Source organism: Protopterus annectens, chromosome 2.part1, assembly GCF_019279795.1.
Source record: "Protopterus annectens isolate FY-2018-M chromosome 2.part1, PAN1.0, whole genome shotgun sequence".
Classification (NCBI taxonomy): Eukaryota; Metazoa; Chordata; order Ceratodontiformes; family Protopteridae; genus Protopterus; species Protopterus annectens.
In genome coordinates, this window is record NC_056729.1 from 1,804,760,409 (window position 1) to 1,804,768,338 (window position 7,930).

The 7,930-nt window shown below is 38.3% G+C and overlaps 1 protein-coding gene across 1 annotated transcript in view; it reads right to left on the reverse strand.

Annotated features, from left to right (window-relative positions):
• LOC122795041 (tyrosine-protein kinase STYK1-like) overlaps nucleotides 1-7,400 on the reverse strand; it is a 689,604-nt gene extending 682,204 nt beyond the window's left edge. The window contains exon 1 of the mRNA XM_044063619.1: nucleotides 7,273-7,400. The gene's annotated coding sequence lies outside the window, so the exon portion shown is untranslated. The remainder of the gene's footprint in view (nucleotides 1-7,272) is intronic.
• Between the last annotated feature and the right edge of the window lie 530 nt (nucleotides 7,401-7,930).

Sequence of the window (7,930 nt, forward strand, 5' to 3'; positions counted from 1 at the left end):
ATGAAAATTACCGATAAAGCTACAGTGTTTTAGGCCTCAGCACAAAATACAGTTCTACAGCAGCTCATGAATGCTTTGCCTTCTTAGTCTAATAGCAAAGCATCAGCTTTTTACTCAGCAGTTTATTGCTTTAGGCAAGTTTCACAAGCACTAATTTTTAAGCCCACAAAATTCCTCAAGAAATCTATTCCTTACTTCTACAGAAGGAATTACTTATTGTTTAATGGAGAATTTTTCAACATCCAGATTTGTTGAAACGAAAAATGTCATTGCAACATGCACGCCATTGCAAAAGGGAGAAATAGTACTTTAAGAAGGGTATGGTAATAGACAGTTTTCTACATACATATAAATCTACAATTTGAGGTGTGTGTGTGCATGAATTTCAGAGGGTTACAGGGGAAGAACCATACTCTAGGGGAAAAAAATTTCTATTCTTAGCTGTCATTCATAGAAGATTAACATTTTAAACATGTTCAGAGAACTGTATGGTCCGTTTACTTTGCTAGTTGCAACTCAGCAGACCTGCCCACTTTGGGACCATCACATACATTAATACTCCACAACACTTCTAAGCCATTTTTCTACCAGCTTTCAGATGAAATCTTTTCATCTTATCTAATCTACATATAGTCTCACTTTTGGTCTTCTAAATCAGGCCTAAGAATGGGAATATTCCTCCAAACCAGGGACAGTTGAGAGATCTGAAGAATGCTCCCATTTTTGTGGGCAAGTTTCAGAACCCCGCTTATCACGAGTTTCAAAATGTTTAGTACACAAAAAAATCTATGCTACATCACTAACATACTAGTGCGCCCTCATTTATTTTTGCTATATCTTACAACTCCATTTTTATGGAACAAAAGTGAGGAACCTTGAGTGGTACAATTTTGTGATGCAGTCTATACGCTTATATTTTCTGCATCATATTTAAAAATCAGAGTACGAGAGATGTGTTTCCAAGTAGTATCCCACATTCCTCCTGGAGGCAAGACAAGATATGTACTATTCGTCATTCAAATGTTATGCTCATTAAAATTTCAGATTTTTGGCTGGATGTCCCAGTCTTCAACATCTACAGGTCGAAAGGCATGTTCTTCCTACTCCTCAATTCTATAAATCTCTGCAGTGTTTAGGTTTCCAGATCAGTGTGCAGTTATTTGTTAACCAGGTAGGACTCGGGACACACAGTCCATTTTTAATGGCAACCCAGGAACAATGCCTGGTTAAATGATATAACTCAAGGTCACAAAGTATGCAAGCGTGGACTAAGGAAATCAAACCCTGTACCACAGGACTTCACTAACAACCACTGCACCAATTATCAGACAGAAAAACCAATGTAATGACAAGACCACGAAGAATACAAGTAACCAAAGATTATTTTCCAATGGCATTTCCTCTCTGTATTCATTTTAATTTTCATTTACTGACTTATTGGCCAAGGGCATTATATTAACCCTGACCCCATGGGGTTTGGGGGTCAGGGCAAGAATAATACAACCACAGCATAGGAATGAAGTCACTAAATAGCAAACGGAGTTTGAGATATTATTCAGAAATTGCAAGCTAATGCAAAACCTGTTATTCTAAATTTACAAGGAGCAATATTTAAAATCCATCCTCCCAATTAATGCGTTTTTTTTTTTTTGGTCTGGAATTGTTGAGCTACGAGGTTGAGACATATGACAAAGTGACAAAACTTTAGCAGGTTGCAAGAATGCCTCTTCCCTTAGGAGACTGAAAATGAATTATACTGTTGGAACTATCAGCTAGAAGTTAATTTTTGTCAATGTACTTACTGATAAGAAAATGAGGAAGAGAGACCGCCGACTGCAGTAGATCTACTTACTGATAAGAAAATGAGGAAGAAGCCAGCCAGCCACAGACTGCAGTAGATCTATGAATTTAGACATTCTACATGTTTATGATGCAATTTACAAGGGCACTGTGTAACTACAGTGAAAACAGTCATCAATGCCGTTGGCAAGGTGGTGTCTGTAAGACAGGAAAAGGCATACAAAACTTAAATTGAGCAGCCAAACCAGGACACTGCAAGACTATATCTATAAAAAGTTAAATTTCTGAAATAGACACAGGTACTGAGAAAAGGCTTTGGCTAGACGCGTATTGTATTGCTAAAGGCAAGAAAAACACCTAGCACTGTCAATCTGGCCCAACCCAGTGTAATGCAGGTGCTATGGCTGTCACACTGACCATTGCACTGTATATATCCTGTGGTGGGACATGATACAATTATTTGTGGACTGACTTCCATTTAGTTGAAAGTCGTAGTTTTCCTGCATGAGAATCATTTACATGTACACAGTGAAGACATGAATCACTGCCAAGTGGCCATTGACATATTCTACTGCATCCCATTGCTAGTCCACATAGGACCAAATAATGTCAAATATTCCACGACTTCAAAAACCCACTAATCAACATGGGGCTAAAATCATGGGGCTAAAATCATGGGTTCATCATACCTTCAGGAAATCTTACTTTTTAGTACAATAAATTAATTAACAAGAACAAGACTCTTACTCTGAGATGTAGAAGCCAGTATTAAATCTTTATGAGTGGATGGGAAGCAAAATTCACCCCGGGGATCACTCTAGTGGCTCTACTCGACAGAGGCACTGGGAACTAATAGGTGGCATGATGCCAGAGTAATCCTAAGGGCTAGGCTTGTAAAGGCTCCAGGGCCATTAGCCTACTGCACACCTATGAACCTATTTCCCCATTCAACTCTGTCCTACAATAACACCAGAATACAGTTCAAGGACGTGACTTGAGCAAGCACAGAGGACTTCCTGCTCTACATCTGCAGTAGCTCACTATAACGTCTACCTTAAAAGTTGACATTGGATCACACCAGAAAGATGCATGTGCATATATTGAGCAGACAGCCAACCAGGCATCAATGTGCATGGGCAGCCTAGTCTGGTGCAACTAGGTTTAAAACTAAGGTGGTTAACACATCTAACACAAGCTAAATGTTTTTTTCTCTCATCTACTTTGCCTTCCCTCACCCACATATCACTGAAGTGGAAATACTGGATTTTCTTTCATTCATAATACTCCCTTTATCTAGTTCCGGCTCACAGGAATCGAGATTTTGTCATGGAAAACCAGTGGGCATTAAGGCAGATACTCGTCCTGAAAAACATAAGTAGCTGAAGAATACGAACACAACCCCAACAGAAAAACATAAGCAGCTGAAGAATACGAACACAACCCCAACAGACAGACAAATTTGACATACTGGACATTCACAAACACAACCCTACAGACAGACAATCTGACATACTGGACATTCACTCATTGCTACATCAGAAATAAGAGGAGAAAAGAGTGCATGTAGACACAATGAGACCTTGAACCCCACAGAGAAAGCATCTTAACCAGGAATCAAACTGGAATGCAAGAATAGGATTGCTAGATTTCAGAACATTAGAGGGACAACTTGAGAGCATCCCTAATTGCCCACCGTCTCTGCTGTGTTCTTATAAAAACATGGCAAAGTGTATAGAGGAAAGTATTGAGAGAAGGCTCTTCTGAGGGGGATGCTTTGTAGCAAGCAGAAATGCAATATGTAAACACCCAACTTGAACACAAAGAACCATATGATTTTTTTTTTAAAGATACCCAATATACTACACGTACAGCTTCAGAAATGACAGTCTTTACACTGCAGAGGGACTTAAACAGCAATGCCAGAAGTGAGCTCTAGTATCAAAGTTCCAGCCAGATGGCCTTGTATTGCTGATGCCCTTTTATTATGGATACATTTCCCCTAGATCACTGCTACAGGATGACCTTTTTACTAAAGTCACTTCAAATATTGGTAAAGCTTTTTAAGTTAATGTTTTATTATGCACTATATCCTAGATTAAGCTGTATATTCCTTCGATTATGTCCCACCCCTCAGGGACAAGTAATATATAACATATAAAACATATTCGATCAGACTACACAAGTCATGTGGAGGCTACTCTGCCTTCACAACATTCGTTGGCCAAGCGCTGCAGAGGGTGTCCCCTTTGATTATCCTACTACATGAATGAATACTTCGGTGACAGCAACATAACTCCATGAAGCACATCTGAAAGTGCAGCACACTGTTCTTTACACTTTCAGGTTAGTCGCACTAGGCCAATGGCCTCTTTTCCAGGGGAAACCCACAGTGGTATTCATACTCACTAGGGGAAATTTGGACAAGGTACCAAGGAACTTCTGCTAGTTTTTTGGCCAAGTGTCATGATCTTTTACATCGACCTGAGCTACCACTAACTTAGGTAGATGGGGCCTTGGTTTGATGTCTCATCTGAAGGACAGCAAACCTAGAAGTGCAGCACCCCTCTTGTCACTCAGCAGGTCATTCGTCTAAGTGGGGGGGGGGTAGAAAAACTAATAAGTTAAGGATTGGTAATCAGTTGCTTCACCTTGTTTGCTGCCCAGCTTAGTCCAGCTATACCTCTGGCCTAGTTTTTATATTAGCCAAGAGTAATTTGGCCAAAGCATTAGTATTTGCCAGTGCCATAACAGTCACTTGGACCACCACCAGCGTATAAGTTAACATCTCATCTGAACAACAAGATGAGAGTGAAGAATCCCCTTGTATTAAACCCTACCTGGGCTATAGGTTAATCCTTTCGGGTGCCAAACTTATTATATGATGATATTTACTATTGCTAAATACCAAAGATTTTTTAAACAGGCCAGAGGTCATTCACAAGATAACAGAGAAAACAGGATTAGTTGTATAAGATATTACTGTACACAGATAATTTTGAAAGTGTCCCGGATGAAATACAATACCTGCATGAAAAAGCCTGCCTAATCCTAAACCATCCATGCAAATTAATTTTCAGAGGTTAAAAGCTCTATAATACAAAGATGAAAATTATATTTATATTTTAACCAGAGAAGTATCAGGTGAACACAAAACTCCACAAGGACAGCACCTGGGGACTGTGACAGCAGCACTATCCCCCCACCCCCAAGAACAACATGTAAACTCCATTCAGTCAACATTCAGAGGCTAGGACTGAAATACAGATCTTGCAGAGTGAAACAGTACCAACTAGTCACTTGGCATAGAGACTGTATGACATCAGTTGCTTCATATTCTTCAGGCAATGTACAATAAATATTAAAAAATGAATAGCTGAATAATTAACAACTGTTGGTAGCCATCAAGGACGGAGACATAGCATTGCTTTGGAATATACTCGGGTCATATCTACATTAAAAATACATTTTTATTCCCTCATCTTAGTCTCCTCATTGTAAACTACTACACCTTACCATACTTCTCTGCCCCTTAACAGCAAGAAATCTGGAGAAAGTCTAAAATAATGGGGGGACAAAGGAATCACTCCTGTGGCTCTGCTCGACAGGGGCACAGGAAAATAATTTTCTTGGGTGGCGAAAGCCAGGGTTCAGTTTGGCTAGGTTTATATAGGCCCTAGGGCCAGTAGCCTAGTACCTACCTATAACAAAAGTGCAAATACGGGGACAGATATTAAATACTGTTCTTGTATAAAAGAAACTAGAACAACATGCATGTTAGCATGTATTTTCTGGAGAATGTGAAGTTGAAAACTCATGTGAGTCACTATTTAGTAACTTCCGACTCGGTGATTTGCCAAAAAACTGTAAATTTTAGTAGGACCAGACCAAAAATACAAGGCAAAAATATGGACATTGTGAAAAGTTTGGACAGTTAAGAGGTATGCAGATAACCAATGATTTTCTCACTTCATTCTCCAACCCTGTTTAATGTTTTATTGCAAAACCTGTTCATCTGCCCCATTTTCCTTGATCCTGAAGGAATAGATTTCCTGCTTATTGTCTTACATTCTGTTATGTTTACAAGTAAATGTCAGCTGTAGGCAGAAGGCGGAGTTGTATTACTAAGTTGTTAGTACTGTATTTTAAATGGAGTATTTACACTTCTTACACCTCATTTCTGTGTTAAATTTCCAATACACAATTTCCTGTATCTTATTGCTTGCCATATACCCAGGTTCTTTTTGAAAAATGGTTCTCAATCCAATGCACTTACTAGATTTAACCATTAAGAAATTGTGTTTATGGTACCTGCCTTTCTCCACACAGATATTTCAAAATAAGGCAATTTTTTTAATGCATCTTTGCCTTTTTGGTGTCACCAAGACCTCATTTTCTTTTTGTCAAGCAGTTCATTAGTTTAGATTAGCTAGTATGAATTCTGGAAATGCCCTTTTGCTTAAAGGGCCAGCATAATCAGCAATATGGCAAGAAGTATAGAATAACTAGGATTTTAACTATAACATAGAATTCCAGCTGACAAATGCACAGAATTCGCAGTCTAGAACAGACATCAGTTTCAAAGACAACAGTGTTTTAATAACAAAAAAAGAATTGAAAAGTTCAGAGACATCACAAAAATCAAATGTGCCTCAAGTATAGCAAGCAGCAGCCTTCATATCCTGAAATAGACAGAGCTACACAAAGAAGTCACAAATACAATCCAATACTGCAGCCCATTTTCACACGTGACCATAGTACACTAAGTATTACCCAGCTGTCACACCTTGTATTCCTAGAGATTCAAAACATTTCAACTTTCCCTTTAGTTCCCCCTTCACATTACAAAGAGCACGGACACAAACAAACAAAATCATTAACACGAGCATCCCTAATTAAAGACTTGTAGACAACAGTGGCTTCTTCACTAGAACCTCACATCAGTTGTAAGGAGTACAGATGACGACTCATCCATTTCAACTCTCACAGATGACCAAGATTGTAATTCATTTTAAAACGAAAGCAGTAGCACTCATACCATTTTCTACTGCAGAAGCTTTAGAACACATCCTAGCATAGCTATAAATGTATATTTATTACTCTAAAAAAAAAAAAAAAAAAAAACACAATCATTACTACAATCTCTGCAATCATATGAAACACCAAAACGTTAGCATGAGATACATGCACTATAGGGAAATGAGGCATTGTTAGCCAGAATCAAGTTTATCTTATTTTATTTTTTGTTTCAGCAGTAATTTATACAGTTCTAGACTAATCTAAAATATCACTTGGAACACAATGTAAAACAGTATACCCTTTTCAAAATGAAGGAAGATAGTTTGAGAGAGAAAAACACACACACACTTAACATGCAGTTCCATTCTACTACTAGTGTGTATTTACATAAGGGGGTCAATACAAATCAACAGTGCATGAAGTAATACAGAAACAAGACACAAAGAAATGATGTACCTAAAGACGGCAGTTAGGTTGAAGCAGGAACAAAAGGCTCGTGAAAAAACCCATCCAACTAAGGCACACAAAAAATGGTTCAGCACATTTATCTGCAGTTCTTTTAATCCATTAGAAAATAAAAGCAAGTTCACCTGAAAGCTATCATCCTTTCTTTAGTCAGCTAGCAAAGTTCACTTTACTGCTATAATCTTGCCACTACTGAATACACCTGTAGAGCTTAGAACAACACACTTACCACTCCTGCCTTTCCCAACCACACCCACTGTATCACTGGGGCTTTGTTAAGAGACAGAGGGAGTTCCTAATGGAATAGGGAAAGCTGAAAACAACTGTACGATCAATGTTTTAAAGTGCCTTATCTCTGCCAGTGTTTAATCTATGAAATTTGGAAGCAGTCAGTGTTTTCCCATATAAACATACCTGAATGGTCTGAAATGTGAGTGAACATTTATAAACAAACTAAAAAAAAAAGGTACAAGGAAGGACTTTCCAAACCTAAGATAACCATAATCTCCGTCCAAGAGATCACAGTACTCACTTAAGCATCTAGCCTGACTAGTGAAACTTAGTTCAGGTCCTACAGAAACAGATGTCCAACTTCACAAGTTTTTATAAAACTGCAGGCATTGCTTCATTAAAGTTTTTTTGAAGATTG